Genomic DNA, 18845 nt, shown 5'->3' with positions numbered 1-18845 from the left:
GGGACAAAGGAAGAAATAAAAGGCCAAAGTGGATGTCAGAAGAGATTCTGAAACTTGCTCTGAACATAGAGTAGTTCAAGCAAATGGAAGAAAGATGAAGTAGAACTAAATATAACATTTCAAAGGACAGGTCAAGAAGACAAAGTATTACAATAACATGTGCAAAGACCTGGAGTGATAAAGCCAGAAAGGAAGAGCATGCTCAGGATACCTCAAGCTGAAAGAAATGAAGTAATAACTCAAGCCTCAAGTTGCAATATTGAAGGTTTCTGTGAGCATAACCTTGAATGATGCAGAAAGCATCAAAAGAACACAGAGTCACTGCGCCAAAGAGAATTAGTTCAGCCATTTCAAGATCTAGCATCTGATCAAGAACCAATGGTGCTAAAGGAAGAAGTTCCAGCTACACTGAAGGTATTAACAAAAAGCAAGGATACAGGAATTGATGAAATACCAAATGAAATGTTTCAACAAGCTGATGGAGTCCTGGGAGCACTTACCAGTCTGTGCCAAAAAATTTGGAAGACAGCTACCTGGAAGAGATCCATATTTGTGCCCATTCCAAAAAAGAAGCAACCCAACAGAATATAGAAATGTTGCACAATATATTATTATCACATGCAATGAGTGATATCCTTTGAGTAAAGATTGCATCTCAATGTAAAGAAAACAAATATTCTCCCAACTAAACCAATGGGTAATATCACAATAAACAAAGAAAAGATTGAAGTTGTAAGGAATTTCATTTTACTTGGATGCACAATCCATGTTCTTGGAAGTAGCAGTCAAGATATCAGAGGACACGTTGCATGGGGTAAATCTGATGCACAAGATCTCTTGAAGGTGTTAAAGAGCAAAGATGTCATTTTGAGGACTAAGGTGCGCCTGACTCAAGCCATGGTGTTTTCAGTCTCCTCATATACATGTGAAAGCTGGACGATGAAAAAAATGAAAATTAAAAAGAAGAAAGCTGGACAATGGAATAAGAAAGGGTGCAGAAGCACTGATGCCTTTGAATTATGATGTTGGCAAAGAAGGTTGCGAGTATGGTGGACTGCCAAAAGAGCAAACAAGGCTATCTGGTAAGAAGTGCAGTCAGAGTGCTCCTTAGAAGCAAGGATGGTGGGACTTTGTCTCACATTCTTCGGAAATATTATCAGGAGAGACCGTTTCCTGGGGAAGAGCATCATGCTTGGTAAAGTCGAGGGAGAGGAAAAAGAAAAAACAGAGGAAGGCCCTCGAGGAGATAGACTGACTGAGGCAGTCACTGCAACAGTGGGCTCAGACTTAACAACGTGAGGTGGGGCGGGCCCAGGCAGTGTGCTTCATTCTGCTGTCCTGTGAGTCAGAGCCAACTCCCAAGCCATTACCTCAACACTGTACAAACAGTAGCCCAGAAAATCCATGAATGTGGATGGTGGTATTATTCCTAGGTCCCAGACAAACAAACCATGTTTTAGGAAAATGAAGTGATGTATTCTGGGGTTCCCCGATGGCCATCACAAAGCTATGAGTGGAAGTCAGATTCCTTTGTCACACGTAGGACCCCAAGAATTGGACTCTGTGGCAGTCCGGGCCCCTCATGACTGCAGCGCTGCGCTTCACTCAGCAGGGAAGTACGCTTTCATCCAGCACTCCCGCTCCATGGTCCACACTACAGCCAGCACCGCAGGCACCTTGCTTGGCTGCTAGCAGGGGCCACCGGAGCCCACAGAGTTGGGTGGGTGCTCAGTACATGATTCTCAGGAATTCTTCATTTGCCGAACTTGGATGTTCCAGCTCACATCACCATTTTCTTTCCTTCTTTTGTTTTTTTTTTTTCTAACGGGCAGAGAGAACCAGAAAAATTGAATGCAGAAAAGAGTTGAGTTGTGAATTGTCAGAAATAATTGTTACTATCATGGAAAACAGAAAGAAAAAAAAGTTGACATTATCCCCTTCCTTAAATGATGGAAGATGAGAAGAAAAATGGGCACTAAAGTAATGAATAATAAAAACAAAGCAACCATTTTTTTCTTCTCCAACAACCTTAATTTGTTCTCCTTTTAATCTTATTAAGTCTTAATCACATACCTGGTATGAAGGCACTGATTAAATTGTGGGTTCAAAGTGAAGAATCCTAGCTGACTGCCTGCCTCATTGACTTATTTCTGCTCTCTCCCGTGCATGTCACATTCCTGCCACCAAGAGTGGTAAATACAGAAAGGAGCTCAGCTCACAGGCCAGCCTGATGTGGTGGTAGCATTAGGCCTGATTCTACTTCTGGCACTCAGCAATTATTAGGGAAAGCCTTGGGTATTTTCAGCCAAGCTTTTGAAATGTTATTTAGAGTTTGGTTGGAGCCTCCCTCTCACATTCTCCTAAGTTCATTCTTTGAATAAGCCTGTGAGGAACTTTCTGTTTTTTAAGAATGAATATCTATGTGTTGTTCTCACAAAACCTCTAGAGGCCAATGCTGTGTGTTCAGCAGTTGCGGGCATGGTGTAGGTAGAAACCAGCTGGTGGGCAGATATTTAGGGATCAGGGCAAGGAGGAAGCGCTGACGGAGGTGACAACCTATTGGGCTGCTAACCGAAAGTCAGCAGTTAGAACCACAAGGTCAGTAGTTTGAACCAATAGCTGCTCCGCTAGAAAAAGACGAGGCTTTCTGCTCTCCTAAAAATGTAAACAAGACAAATTCACTGTCATCAAGTCAATCAAAGCCAACTCACAGCTACTCTATAGGACAGTGTAGAACTGCCCTTGTGGAGTTCTTGTCAACATTTTAAAGGACCTTGTCAACATTTTAAAGGACCGCACTGAATCTGCAGCTCTGGGAGAGGGACATGTCAGATCAGAACACATGGGAGCAAATGAAGGGGGAGGAAGAGAGAGTGGAGCACATCCTGGCTCACCAAGCCTTGAGGACGATATTCCCACTCAGAGCAGCCAATCCACAGAGAAGACCACATGGCCGGCCCCACTATGAAACAGAACATTCTTCACTGACCCATAGCCCTACAGGGGACAACACTGGAGACACAGTGTGGGAATTTCACCTGATTTGATCACACCACACTGAGGCAAAGCACTAAGGGCATGCAACAGAAGAGCAGGGGAACAGAGTAACAAAGTCCCCAGGGAATACCAAAAATAGACTTTGGGGCCAGGGTTTGGCAACCCAACAGACTCCACTGGAAAACACTCCTAAAGGCCAACAAATAGTCCTTGAACTAACTACAAGCTTTTCTTTCTTGTTGTTTGTTATGTTTATTGTCATTGGCTTGTTTTTGTTTTATTTTGTTGCTTGGTTTTGCTCTGTCTTGTTTTTGTGCATGTTACTATTTCTGCAGTTCTGTCTAAATAAGATAGACTGGATGAACAATCTGGAGGAGAAAACAACAGGACCGACAGTTCCGGGGGGAAATGGGATAGGGGGAGGTGGAAAGGAAGTGGTGTTAACAAACCCAGGGACTAGGGAACAAGTGATTCAAATCGGTGGTGAGGACAGTGTAGGAGGCCTGGTAGGGCGTAAGCAAGGGTAATGTAACCAAGAGGAATTACTGAAACCCAAATGAAGGCTGAACATGATAGTGGGACAAGAGGAAAGTAAAAGGAAATAGAGGAAAGAGCTAGGAGACAAATGGCAGTTATAGAGGTCAAAATAAAGGCATGTATATATGTAAATATATTTATATATGAGGATGTGGAAACAGATCTATGTGCATATATGTACAGGTTTAGTATTAAGGTAACATGGACATTGCGCCTCCACTCAAGTACTCCCTCAATGCAAGAATACTTTCTTCTATTAAACTGGCATTCTATGATGCTCACCTTCCCGACACAATCACTGAAGACGAAGCAGGTGCATAAGTAAATGTGGTGAAGAAAGCTGATGGAGCCTGGCTATCAAAAGATATAGCATCTGGGGTCTTAAAGGCTTGAAGTTAAACAAGCGGCCATCTAGCTCAGAAGCAACAAAACCCACATGGAAGAAGCACAAAAGCCTGTGTGATTATGAGGTGTCGAAGGGATCAGGTGTCAGGCATCAAAGAACAAAAAATCATATCATTGTGAATGAGGGGGAGTGTGGAGTGGGGATCCAAAGCCCATCTGTGAGCAACTAGAAATCCCCTTACAGAAGGGTCCCTGGGAGGAGACAAGCCAGTCAGGGTGCGATGTAGCAACAATGAAACATACAACTTTCCTCTAGTTCCTCCCCCTCCCCCCCTATCATGATCCCAATACTACCTGATGTACACAGGTACAGATAGGAATGGGAAACACAGGGAATCCAGGATGGATGATCACTTCAGGACAAGTGATGAGAGTAGCAATACTGGGAGGGTGGAGGAAGGGTGGAGTAGAGAGGGGAAACCGATTACAAGGATCTACATATAACCTCTTCCATGGGGGATGGACAGCAGAAAAGTGGGTGAAGGGAGACGTCGGGCAGTGTAAGATATGACAAAATAATAATTTATAAATTATCAAGAGTTCATGAGGGAGGGAGGAGCAGGGAGGGAGGGGAAAAATGAACTGATGCCAGGGGCTTATGTTTTGAGAATGATGAGGGTAACAAATGTGCTTTATACAATTGATGTATGTATGGATTGTGTTAAGAGTTGTATGAGCCCCTAATAAAATGATTATATTTTTTTATAAAAAAGAACTGCCCTTGTGCGTTTCCGAGACTGTTTATAGGAGTAGAAAGCCCTATCTTTCTCTCAACACTGGCAGTTTCAAACTGCACACCTTGTGGACCACAGCCCAATGCATGTAGCCTCAGAAACCCCCAGAAGAGGTTCTGCTTGGTCCATATGGTCACTATGAGTCAGAATTGACTCCTAGGTAGTGAGTTTGGTAGGGCTTTTTACTGAGTGCACAGTGGTTAAGTGTGGTTCAATTGGTGGTTCGAACCCACCAGCTGCTCAGTGGGAGAAAGATTTGGCAGCCTGCTTCTGTTAAAAATCATGGCTCAGGAAAACAATGGGGGCAGGTCTACTCTGTCCCATAAGGTCACTATGAGTTGGAATTGGAATCAACTCACTAGTAGTGGTTTAGTTTGGGTTACTGAGCTATGTACCAGGAATTCTTCTTGTTTCGGTTGACAATCCCTGCTCTTGGAAGCACCAGTCAAAAGGTAAAATGACACATTGCTTTGGGTAAATCTGCTGCGCATGATCTCTTTAAAGTTTTGAAAAGCAATGATGTTCCGTTGGGGACTAAGGGGAACCTGCCTGAAGCCAGGGTCTTTGCAACTGCTTCAATATGCATGTGAAAGTTGAACACTGAATAAGGAGGACCACAGAATTGATACATCTGAATATGAGCCTTTCAAAGAATATTGAAAGTACCCCAGACTGTTAAAAGAACCAACCGATCTGTCCTTGAAGACATACAGCCAGAATTTTCCTTAGAGGCTAGGATGGCAAGTCTCTTTGTCTCACCTCCTTCGGGCATATTGTCAGAAGAGATCAGTCTCTAGAGAAGGACTGCATGTTTGGTAAAGTTCAGGGCAGCAGAAAAGATCTTCAACAAGATGGATCAATGGTCTCAAGCAGGAAGAACTCGGGACCGGCAGTGTTTCTTTCTGTTGTACACATTCGGCTGCTATGTGCGAGTCCCGACTTGATGGCACAGCAAGTACTAAGTAATATGAAAGGCTCTTAAGATACCGGTAGGCCCTACTCTCACGTGGCCTTGATTTTAGAGAGACACGCCATAGACCTTGGAAGAGACACCCCTGAAGTGCACAGCCATAGGGATTTCTGTCCTGGGGCAGGAAGACTTGTGAGGGAACCAGGAGGTCAGAGATCAGCAGACATTTCTGTCAATGCCCTGGAGAGAACAGAAGGACCAGTCCCCACAGGCCAGTAAACCAGCCAAAAGCCAGTTGCATGGAGTTGATTCTGACCCATGTACCCGGGTGCCCGCAAACTGCTACTGGGCTCTCGATGGTTTCCAATGGCTGATTTTCCCCCCAGAAGCAGATTGTCAGGCCTTCTTCTGTGGCCTCTGGGTAGACTTGAACCCCCATTAGTTAGCAGAAGAGGGGCGCTAAGTGCTTGGGCCACCCAGTTAGATGACTGCCAGATCCGCTAACGCGGGAACTTCTCCTCTTTGTTTCCTGCCCACTCTTTGAAAGCGTTTAGGTAATTACAGCTTCCATTTCTGCCTTTGGTTGTTAGTGTGCTGTATTAATTGTCTACTGTGTCAATAGATTCTCCTTGATCCCTGTGAGCTCTCACCCTTTTCTCCCTAGTAGATTCCACCCTGCTCCATCAGCCCAAACAGGTTAGTGGTTTCCATTTCGTCTACATCTCATGAAAATTAGGTGCTTCCCACCCTCCACCTCTCCCTAATTTAGTCTCCTTCTCTCTCTCTCTCTCTCTCTCTCTCTCTCTCTCTCTCTCTCTCTCTCTCTCTCACTGCTTAAGAGAAGTTTATGTGATTCATTGACCAACTTCTCTAACCTCAATGGTTGACTGGGTCCAGAGTGGGTAGGTGGCAAGGCAAAGCAAGGGGACTAAACTAGTTTGGATTCAAACAAATTGTTAAAAATTAGCCCAAGCTGGAGCGAAACACATTTTTCTTACCAGTACACATCTCGATTACTCCTGCAGTGAGAGAAAACCTCTTCCCTGGTATTTCTGTTTCTTTTCACCGGAGTCTGACCCGGTCTACATCTTACCTGAGTCATTTGGAACTAAAATGCATTTCATCCCAACCGCTGCAACAAGACTGAGTTGACTGAGGTCCTTGGAGCCAACTGAGGATTCTGTTCTTCCTTGCCCTTTCCTGACCAGGGTGGCCAGGGTCCTGGCTCGTTCTGCCACTGCCCCCGGCTTGTTGAGCAGGCCCTTGACGAAGACCGCAAGCTTGTGGGCTCCAGATAATGTGCTCACGGCACTGCCACGGAGTTCCCAGTACACAGTGCGGTCAGGTGCCGCTGAGTCGGCTCCAACTCACAGCGACCCCATGGGACACAGAGCGCCCGGTTCTGCACTGTCCTTCCTCCCGTGGTTGTAGGGTGTGAGCCCCATGTTGCAGCCACGGGGTCCATCCATCTTGTTGAGGATCTTCCTCTTTTTCACTGAACCTCGGCTTTAATAGATGATGGCAACTGTTTCTTCTCACTTTGAGACGTGCCCCACCAGCCAAGGACGGTCCCAAAGGCCTTACTCCCACAGGCTTTGGGTCGTTCTTAGAATTGGGTCGTTATGTATAACGCCATCCAGGTTCTGATGGTCGGCTCGAAGAAGGCAGCTCCTCCTCAGTTATGTTTTCGGGCTCACCTTATGGCTCTATCCCTGAGGTTTCAAGCGTCTGACAGGGCCCTCCTGCTAGGGTTGTCAGTGGCTAATCCCTCTGAAGTGGACAGCCTAGTCCTTCTTCATAGTTGCTCTTAGTCTAGACGCTCCGTGGAAGCCTGTTCCCTTTGGGTGACACAGCCAGTATTTGAAATACCAGAGCTGCCGCTTCCACCATTCCCAGCAACATACAACCACCACAGTCCGACAAACTAGCAGACAGGCAGGGGCCCCAGAACATAGCAGATGCTTACTAAATACTCACCAGATAGACTAACACCAGGAACTAGCAAACACCAGGCACAAGATGCCAGTAACCAGCGGCCATTGATTTGGTTCTGACTCGTGGCAACTCCTTCGGTGTCAGAGCAGAACTGTGGGCCCTCAGGTTTTCAATGGCTGCTGTTTCCGAAATGGAATGTCAATGACTTTCTTTCAAGGTGCTTCTGGGCCAATTCGAACCCCCAGCCCTGCAGTTAGCAGTCAAGCCCATTAGGCGTTTGCACCACCCAGGGACTCCAGGCACAGAGCCGCTGCTCACTAAACATTTGCTGAAAGAAAGACTCTATGACTGTCTCCCATGCAGGCAGAATCCACTCTTTACAGTGCTCTCATCAAGGGCAAGGGATTTGGGAGTTTATAAATAGGAAAGCCGCCATAGCAGGGAAGCAGATGGAGTCTTGTGTGCAGACCAAGAGACCAGCACTGTTGGTGTGGGAACCAGAATGCTGTTGCTGTCACTCAGTGGAGGGGTGAGCGGGATGCGAAGGCAGGGCCCTCGTTGGCTCTGGTCGGGGGCTTGGTGCTCCGGCAACGACTTTCCATGGGTTTTGCAAGGCTCTGGCCTCAGCAGCTCTTGCAGCCCAGTCATTTTTTCCCGATCAAGGGAGGCAGGGGGTGTATGGAGATCACTCTTTGAGTGGCAAATATTTCTTTTGGAAAAGCCCCTGAAAACCACCAGCTTTCTCTCAAGTGTTCTCAGGCTATGGCAGGGCTGACAGAGAGTTTAATCATATTAAAGCAAGAAGCATCCTCAGGGCCGAGGATTCACCAATGGGGAAGCTGCAGCCCAGCTCCGGAGAAGCCTCTGGAGAAGCTGAGTCACTTGGGAGAGGAAGCCTGCTTTGTTACAAGGCCCAGGATGCCTGCTTGTGGTTTCCCCGGGGAGCCTCTTTATCTCGTCTTGATAAGCTGTGCACACACACAACTAAATAAGGACCCAGCACACAGCGCTCCTTCTCTTTGAAGGAAAAGAGGCCCTGGAGTTAAGGTCTTAGGAGAAAATCAATTTAAGTCCAGCACAAGGACTTCGGGAGACACCCTTTAGATGGGGCGGTCTGAACCCATGTTCACTGTCCGCTCCGTGGGAGAAAGATGAACCTGCCTACTCCCATAGAGAATTATACAAAGCCCCAGAACGCTGTATAGGGTTGATATGACTCAGAATCAACCCAATGGTGGTGAGTTTAGCAATACAAGCAAGAAAAGTCTGAACTTACTTTTGGTCCTGGTGGCGCTGTGGGATATACAGTGGACTGCTAGCCGCAAGGGAAACTGTGATATCAGTGTTCCACCCAGTGCATGTCCCCACGATGTGACTCCGCTTGCACTCTGCTCTGGCCACTCTCCAGCTACCATACTTAGGCACTGCCCCCCCCCCGCCCCCAATCTCATCATAGCCCTTCTTCTGAGATCTAGGGCATGTATTTATTTTCAAACAGCGATCAAACACTGTTCTGTGCTAGATGCTGAGTGCGTAGTGTTCAAACAAAACTCGCTACCATCCAGTTGATTCTGACTCACAGAGACCTCATAGGATAGAGTCGAGCGGTCTCTGTGGTTTTCTAAGACTTGTGATCTTGACAGGGCGGGCAGCCTTATCTTTCTCCCACACAGCAATGGGTGGGTTCGCACTGCTGACCTCGTGGTGAGCAGCTCACTCGGGACCCCAGCAGGGCCCCTTTGAGTGTATCAGATATGACAAAATAGGCATGATCTCTATCTCTATTGATTCTTACATTAAAAAAATAATTTTATTGGGGGCTTGTACAACTCATTACAATCCATCCATCCATTCATATGTCAAACACATTTGTACATTTGTTGCCATCATCATTTTCAAAACATTTTCTTTCTGCTTGAACCCTTGGTATTAGCTTCTCCTTTTTCCCCTCCTTCCCCACCCTCCTTCCCTCATAAACCCTTAATAATTGATTTTTTCATGTCCTACAATGACCGATGTCTCCCTTTACCCACTTTCTGTTGTACATCCCCCTGAGAGGGAGTTATATGTAGATCATTTTGATCGGTTCCCCCAAACTCCATCCACTTTCCTCTTCCTGGTATGGTTACTCTCAATATTAGTCCTGAGGGGTTTATCTGTCCTGGATTCCCTGTGTTTCCAGCTCTTAGCTGTACCCGTGTACATGCTCTGGTCTAGCCAGATTTGTGAGGTAGAATTGGGGGTCATGATAGTGGGTGGGGAGGAAACATTAAAGAACTAGAGGAAAGTTGTGTATTTCATCGGTGCTCTACTGCACCCTGACTGGCTCGTCTCTTCCTTGTGACTCTTTTGTAAGAAGATGTCCAGTTGCTTACAGATGGGCTTTGGGTCTCCACTCTACTCCACACTCCCACTCATTCACAATGATATGATTTTTTATTCTGGGCCTTTGATGCCTAATACCTGATCCTATTGAAACCTCATGATCGCACAGAATCAAAACCTCCTGATCACACAGGCTGGTGTGTTTCTTCCATGTGGGCTTTGTTGCTTCTCAGCTAGATGGCCGCTTGTTTATCTTCAAGCCTTTAAGACTCCAGATGCTGTATCTTTTGATAGCCAGGCACCATCAGCTTTCTTCACCACATTTGCTATGCACATGCTTTGTCTTCAGTGATCGTATTGGGAAGATGAGCATCATGGAATGCCAGGTTAATAGACTAGAGTGTTCTTGTGTTGAGGGAGTACTTGAGTCAAGGCCCAATGTCCATCTGCTACCTTAATACGAAACCTATAAACATATGTACATATATATATTTCCCCATTGTCATATATAAATATATTTACATATGCATATGCCTATATTTAGACCTCTGTAAATGCCCTTTGCTTCCTAGTTATTTCCTCAGTTTCCTTTTACTTTTCTCTTGTTCCACTATCATGTTCAACCTTCATTTGGGTTTCATTAATTCCTCTCAGTTACATTGATTTGTACATTTTTTAAAGGAGAATAGATGAACGCATAAATAAGTATATCATTATTCTGAGAGAGGTTGACCTAATTTAGCTTGGTAGGTCAAGAAAAACACTTAGTAGAAGTATTGTTTGATCTGAGATCCAGGAAAAGAGTTAGCCAGGCAAAGAGTCATCACAACCGTTCAAGGTAGAAGCAGCAGCAAAGGCAACCACCCGGCTACAGAGAGCAGCAGACGGGTCTAACAGAACTGGGGTGTCCAAAGCCCCGAAGAAAAGCAGTGTGGTAGGAACACACGGAGTGAGGGCGGCGGTGCGAGATGAGACTGGAGAAGTGGCCGGTTCGTGAAGATGATGCTGGCTGCTGTACCACACCCCAACAGTGACCATTCAAAAAATGGGCATTCCTGAGCAGTAGACAGCTCTCTTCTAAGCAGGCTCTTAGGAAGCGGGACCCCATCCGTATTGTGGCTCTGCCATTTTGTGTGATCGTTATCCAGGGCCAGCATACCTGTCTGCACAGAGGGTTCTGCACAAGAGGACTTTTTAGACCCTGGCCTGAATGTGGTGCACATACTTGCACTCCAGTTGTATTGCAGTCCCAGGAAGGAAACACAAGGAAGTATGGAGGAGCCCTGGTGGCACACTGGGCTAGGTATTGTGCTGCTAACCACAACGTCAGTGGTTCAAACCTACTAGCTTCTCTGCAGGAGAAAGGTGAGGCTCTTTGTTCCTGTAAAGAGATACTATCTCAGAAACCTCATATACGGTCATTATGAGTTCAGAATCAACTCAATGGCTATACGGGTTGATTTAACTAGGCCGTATTACCTGGTGTAGGTATCATTCCTAGCATGGGGAGGGTATACATTGGGTAGGTACCTGCAGTAACCCCATCATGCAACTGTTAACTCATCATCCTTCCCCTGGAAAAGGACCATCTTTCTCTGGCTTGCTGCTTCGTACACTGATTCCATGCTGTCATTTTTGCTGTCTCCCTGTTCCCTGCTCTGTTGGCCATTTGGTATTTACTTGCCCAGATAGGCTTTTTGGTTGCTTTCTTCCAGAGCTGATGCAGAATGCTCTCACAATGTATACTATCCCTTCCCGGTTGTATCATCTTTTTCACTATTGAGTCAAATGAGGAACATAATTAATCATCAAAGCCTAATGAGCATGGAGATGAATCTTTCCCAAACACGCCTTTTCCCTCTGCTCAAATAAAATAAAATAAAACCACTGGATTCCAGTGATCTCCTGGGAGTTGGAGGGTCTGGGGGGAGCTCTAGGTTCTAATGTCTATGATTCATGCCATCCTCTCCCAACTGTTCTCACACACCCTGCCCTCTCCCTCCAGCCAGCCAGGCTGCCCACGTAGCCGCCAAAGTCCAAGCAGACTTGGTATATGATTTCTTTCCTTCTTCCTAGGACGCCCCTTGCTTTGCCTACTAACCTCCCTTCTCTGGGAAGCCGTTCCTTACCCTACCCACCAGCTCTACACTTTCTGTCTCTGAAGTTCTGTAGAACTTAACTTCCCAGAATCCTTTGCACAGGGCTTGAAACCCTAGGTGGTCTATTAGTCTTTAAATTATCTCTCACCACTCCTTTGGCACTTTGCATGTATTACCATGCACTATGCAAATGTATTGGTATTTACAGAACCTCAAAAACTCCATGAGTTAATGCTCTTCTCCAATGCCTATGATACATTGCACAGTTGCTTGCACAGTGCAGATGCCCAAAAACCTCTGGTTGGATAGCTGTTGCTGTCGTTGTCAGTGGGTTCACATAGAATCTCTTCTAAATATGTGAAGCCTTAGTTAAGGGAGGATGCTTTTCATGGGGGGAATCCCAGCCCCAGAAGAACCAGAGGCCCAATGGGTAAAATATCCAGAGCAGAGACCGGTTGAGACTGTGTAGCCCTCTGTAGGCAACTTCCTACTTGGCTTACTGGGCCTCTCAGAAGGCCGCCTCTGAGTTTGTCACAGACTGTTACATTAAAGGAATTCCCACTCTCTTATCCTCAGAGGTTCCAGGAGGCAGGAGGGTTGACATAGGGGGAGGGATCAACCAGCCAAAATTTCAGACCATATCCTGGCTTCTTAGGGTACTGTCCTCTGGAAAAGGGAGCCCTTGGGGTGATAGTAGCCCCCATTCCACCTCCAAATCTACCGGATTCTAAACATTCCGACTGGAATCAGATGGTACCTTCAGTTCTGCTTTGCTTTTCTCCCCATCTTAATTGGTTTTCCACGGGGTTTTGCTGTACACATTTCCCTTCTGTGAGTAAGCAATCATTGGCGACCAGGGAAAGAGAAGAAGTGGGTAGTAATGCTTAGAGTTAAGTCCTTCCCACCTGCTTGGGGCTTCAAAATGACAGGGCCTTCAAAAAAAAAGTGCTGATGGAAGAGAGGATTTCAGCATTTCCAGAGTGCATTAGCCTGCACAGATTCACATTCTGTCTGTGAGCCATGGTGTGAATGTGTGTGACATGGTTGTCCTCCTACAATCCACAGAGAATACGTTTGGGATCATGGATGTGGAAGTGGATTTTCAGGAAAGGACAGGAGCTTCGGGCTTCTCAGGCAGGCTCGCTAGAGCAGCAGTTCTCAACCTGTGGGTCGGGACCCATTTGGGGTTCGAACAACCCTTTCACAGGGGCTGCCTGATTCATCATGTTATGAAGTAGCAACGAAAATAATGTTATGGTTGGGAGGTCATCACAACATGAGGAAGTGTATGAAAGGGTCGCGGCATGAGGAAGGTTGAGAACCACTTGCCTTAGAGGACTCAGTGACCATCCGCCAAATCCAAGTTTAAATTTATGGGCCTCCAAGGCGGATGTGTTCCAAACCTCTTCAAAGCTGGTCTGAAGGCGAAGAGTTGGCGGCCTGGGCTTCGCATGTTTTTCCCTCTCTGACCAGAGAGAAACCTTCTTGGCTGACGGTCTCAGATGCGCTCCCAGCTTTCAATGAACAGAATGGGCTCCGAATCCTCCTTCATGGGAGGCGCCCGCTGCCTCTCCTAATGGGAAACATCCTTCGTTTGCACGGAGCTGCTGCCAAGCACTAGGAAAGACGTCTCAGATGTTTGCTGTTGAACCTCTGGCGCGCAGCCCCTGGTGGCCCTCATCTGGTGATTGCAGGGTGTGGGTGGCAGGCGGGACCGTCGCGCTGGACGCGGGCCAGCAGGCGGCAGCTCCCTGCACTGTAGTGGTTGCTGGTGTTCGCTCCCCCAGTGTGGCTTCTGGGTCCGCCCCGGCGGTGGCATGAAGTCCCCCGGGAGGGCAGGCTCATCCGACAGCCATCCGGAGTTGATTGCTTGGCCAGGACTCCCTTTCCAAATGAAGAATTCAGTTAGCCTGGCTTCTTCCTCGTGAGCCCGAAATGTTCCCGGCGCCCAAGACACACACGTCCTGCCTGCACACTGAGCAGCGCAGTGCCCACCCCAGGAGGAGCGTGGCCTGCAGCGGGGCGTTGGGCAGCCCCCCGCCGTGGGGGGCTGGGGGAGCTTTGCTCCTTTCATCCGGGGCCAGAGAGCCCAGGGCTCCGCCTGGTCCAGGCTCATCATCTTAATCACAGGCTGAGGAGGCCTCCTTTGGCTTACCAGCCCGGCTCCCCTTCTTCATACACAACGCCGCCTATTTATAGCTACTTGCTAACTGACTACCAATTACTTGAAAAACTTGTATTTAGAGGGAGACAGAAATGTGAATCCATGGCGAGCCACAGTTCTGCAGTCCAGTAGCGCGTTGTGAGGGGAATCCGGCGAGAGGAGGCGGACTACTAGCTCACCCGCGGAGGCCAGGGAGAGCACGCACACACTCTTCTCTCGGCCCTGTCTTGGTGATGGGGGACCCCGACCTCCGTGTTTGTGGGGGCATTGTGTGTGGTGTGCTGTAAGGGCATAACAACTTCCCGGGGGTCACTTCTGGCCACTTCTGTTCTGACGCAGGCAGTCCTTCCTCTGACCCTGACCATCCAGAGAGAGGTCAGACCTAATGAGTTAAAGGGCACCATCCTCCAGACAGTCAAGTGTACCTGGGCCCTCAGACACCCGTAAGAAGCTTGGAGTCCCCAGGACTCCCCTCACGCTAACCCACTGGAGGCAAATCCAAAAAGAGGACAAATGAAGAGAAGCAGGAGGTGACTTTCCCGAGTGGCACATTCAAGTCCCCGAAATGGGACATGCTAGTCTCGCATGTGCATCCATGTCTCTCACCACCCCGAAGCCCAGGGAGCTTGCATTTCAAGCTTTTATAACTCCAACCCCCTTCCCTTGAGGTTGGTCCATACACAAGATGATCATGAAGTTGATTGAAATCACAGGGTGAGTTTTTCTGGTCTGGCCACACCCTGTTCGGCCAGTGAGTTATATGTTGGGCTGCCAAGCACAAGGTCAGCAGTTTGAAACCACCAGCCACTCCTTAGGAAAAAGACAAGGCTTTCCAAGATTTACAGCCTTAGAAACCCCCAGGAGCAGTTCTACTCTGTCGTGCAGGGTGGCTCAGAGTCAGAATGGACGCTCTGACAGTCAGTGTGCGGTTAGGGTAGGGACAGTCTGGAGCCTTCATCAAAGATCCTATGACGCCTGGGGAATACCAAAATTTTAGAAGTTTTTTTTCTCAGGAACCAAGGACAGAGATCAGATCCCTTTGGGTGAGACTGGGTGCCCCCACCACCACCATCAATGACATCGACTGGCCAGAAACCGTCCTCTCCTTCCCAGTTACCTCATTCGTACTTCTCTCTGTCTTCAACTTTAACCAGTTTCTCTTTGGAATACTTTCACTCACTGTGTGACCCTCTTCTAGCGTTTGAGTGATTGGGGTTTCATCCCTTCTGCTTTGTCCCTCAGTGTGGTTTTTGCCCAGGCTCTCCTCCCCACCCTCTTCCTCTCTACCACTTGCACTGTAACAGGAAGAGGCAGAGACAGCATGCCAGCGGAGGACTTTGCAGTGCCTACAGGACGCCAAGAAGCATCTGCCACTAGAAGCTGCCTGACGGGCAGTCATTTATACAGGACTTCCCTACCCTCACCCAGTCACAGGGCTGAAGAAAGTCAGAGTTGCTCTTTGGAAAAGCAGGAAGATGGTAGAGCCAAGAAGAAATTTATTGTCCATATAATTATATTATTCTCCATAAATAATATAGATTATTTTATAATATATGATTCATACCACTCAAGAAAACTCATTGCCATGGAATTGATGCTGACTCATAGCAACTCTATAGGGAAGAGTAGAACTGCCTCTGTGGGTTTCTGAGACTGTAACTCTTTATGGGAGTAGAAAGCCTCATCTTTCTCCTGAGGAGGGGTTGGTGGTATCCAACCGCTGACCCTGCAGTTAGCAAGCAGCATGTGTAACCACTACACCACCAGGACTTCTTAGTGCTCATATAATAGTTTATATTATTCTATTATATAATAACTATACAGGGATTTGAGTAGGGAGGAAGAGTTGGAGAACTTGAATCTTTGTTGATAGTCAAAGCTAGAAATAGAAAATGTCCGGTCCATGTCTCCAGTTAGACAGGATTTGCTAGAGAAACAAAACTGGGACACTTATGATACATATGGATAGGTTATATAGTGAGAAGGTCTATAACAGCTTATTAGTACACATAGCAGTATAGAGGGCTCAGTTCAATATCCTGAAGGTCCTTCAACTCATGCTGGCTGCTGGTCCAAGGTCAAGGAAGCAGACAGCAAAATCTGCCCTCAGGCAAGACAAGTAGGGTCGGCCTGCAGGCAGCAGATTGCAGGGTTATGTAGCAACAATCAGTAGCACTGGAGCGGCGAGGCAGGTCCCAATGTAGTCTCAAGCTCTAGAGATGCATGCCACCGGTTGGCTGGGCCCACAGGTACTGCAGCACAGGGTTGAGACAAAAGGACTGACTCCAGCAGCAGCACACTGGTCTGATCAGCAGGGAGAAAAGGAGATGGGGGACCAACATCAGAAAACATTTCTGGTGGTTGCCCTCCAATCAAGCTGGTACCTGACTAAACTTAGCCCACATGTTCCTGCAGAGCCCTAGTCAGCACAATAATCTTAACTTAATCATGTTTCCAAACCTAAGAGTGGAGCCGGGTGGAAGAGGCAATTCAATGAAAGAAGAAAGCCAGACTTTAGCCACTTGGTGCTTGGATGGGCCAGCCTGGTTTAGGGAACTAGAGATTAGACAGACAGAATTGTCTAAGTAAGAGATAAGATTTCAGAGTCTAGAATCTCCAGTAGACCCTTGGAGGATAAGAAGAGGAGGAATGGGAAGTTGAAAAAGCAAGCCATATTCTCTGTGCTGTGTGTACATGTTCTCATTTAGGGACTGCTGAAATGGAAGGAGCTTTTGTAGAGTGAGGAACTACACACAAGAGACATGCCCTTTGCCTGGAACAGCTTTGTCACACTTTCTCACCTGTCACATTCGTTCTATCCTTCAGTGCCCTGCTCTTAGGGAAGTTCCTTCAGAATTTCCTAGCAGAATTATTTACTACCTACTGGACTCGAGTTTATTCATTTTTAAGATTTAAAATCTAGTGCAAAAAGTGATCAACAAGAGAAATATTTGTTCAGTGGGTGACTGAATCAGTCACATAAAAGGGAATTGAAGCTACAATAGAACTTTCTTGAACACACCTCAGGAGTAAATGGTTTAATCCAGTGTGTGTGTGTGTGTGTGTGTGTGTGTGTGTGTGTGTGTGTGTAAGGAGCCGTCATTAGTGCGAGTGTTCCTTGTGTGGTTTTCTTTTGTTTTGCTTTTCACTCTGCTCAATTAACACTCCTGGCCAATGTCAGACACTAACCAACTGTTGAAGCTCTCTGTAACCCGTGCACATTCCTTGAATACTTATTATGCACAATTCAGTAATGATTAACATTGGAACTCCGAGTAGGCTCAGGAAGCCACATCAAAGCCCCTTTTCCATTTTAAAATATCCAATATGGACTGAGAGGGGGATGTCAGGAGAGCCTGACTTCGTAAACTCACAATCACACGCTTAGATTCATTTGCAATATGTCATGCAGAGTGCACATATCAGAATTACGAGCATTTTTATTTTTCCCTTGTAGCTAATAAATAACAGCTGCCATATTCCTCCTCACCTTTTTCTGATTAGTTTCATGTCTGGCATATTTTCCCAACGCTCCTTTGTCATGTTGTAAGGATTTAGCTGAGGACAGAAAGGATTCCAAGTCAGTCGTTGGGTGCCACAGAAACTTGTCGTAATCAGGTTTTAGTCCTGAAGTCGGCCAGGATGAGTCTGGTGAGGGAGATTTTTATTGTGGTCAGGCCCCCCTATTTTATTCTTTTCCAGACAAAGGCCTTCTTCTGCCCAGCCGTCAACACGCCCCACCCTCCCCGACTTTTTGCCAGGGTTCCAGGGCCCTGCACTCCTTCCACCTCCGCCCACATTGGTGCTTTCAGCAGAGCGCCCTGCACCACTGAGGCCCAGCTCTTTGGGGTACTGTGGCAGGTAAGCCAAGGTAGTGGATTCCTGAACACAATTTTGCTGCTTAGCCCGAAAACCACCACCTTAACTAAATTGCATAGTTCCAAACAACTACTATATTTAATAATAATAATGAATAGTTGATATTTATTGAGAATTGTCTATGTACCAGAGATTATGCTAAAAGCTTTCACCGTCATATAGAGCATTTAATATTCTCTGTCTCTCTTTCACACACACACACACACACACACACACGAGATAAGTACTTACCGTATATACTCATGTATAAGCCGAGTTTTTCTGCACCTTTTTAATGCAGTTTTGTGGTAAAATTAGGTGCCTCGGCTGATATTCGGGTCAGCTTATCCTCCAGTATATACGGTACTTTACCTTGAGGTCAACAGGTGAAGTAAAGGTGCCCATGGTTGCAGAACTATGCAATCGGGCTGGAATTTGAACCCTGGCAATCCGACTCCAATGCTCAAGATCCTCACCCCCCTGCTGATAGTGCCATTGATTAGCTCTGGTCATGTAGCAAAGAAGAATCAATGCATTGAGTTATGGTGCTGGTGAAGAATATTGCAAATACCACCGACTGCTAAAAGAACACACCCTCCTGTCATGGAAGCAGTATAGCTAGCGTGCTTTCTAGAGACATTTACTGGGCACATACTGGGCATTTGTTAGGAGGGACCAGTCCCTGGAAAAAGACATCATGCTTGGTGAAGTAGAGAGGCAGGAAGGCCCTTCATGAGATGGTTTGACACAGGGGCTGCATCCGAATGTTCTGTTATCTTACAATAGATTATCTAAGGACTGTATATGCTTGATCTTACTTGCTGTGTTTCTACTAACCACCATATGGGACTAAATGGTTAACATATACCCTGAAAAGCTTT

At 46.7% G+C, this 18845-nt stretch overlaps 1 protein-coding gene across 1 annotated transcript in view; it reads left to right on the top strand.

The window, feature by feature from the left end:
* Positions 1-18845, top strand: part of ARSB (arylsulfatase B) — a 225540-nt gene that overhangs the window by 192876 nt on the left and 13819 nt on the right. The window lies entirely within an intron of this gene.

Source organism: Tenrec ecaudatus, chromosome 2 (genome assembly GCF_050624435.1).
Source record: "Tenrec ecaudatus isolate mTenEca1 chromosome 2, mTenEca1.hap1, whole genome shotgun sequence".
Lineage (NCBI taxonomy): Eukaryota > Metazoa > Chordata > Mammalia > Afrosoricida > Tenrecidae > Tenrec > Tenrec ecaudatus.
This window is presented reverse-complemented; position numbering and strand designations above follow the sequence as displayed.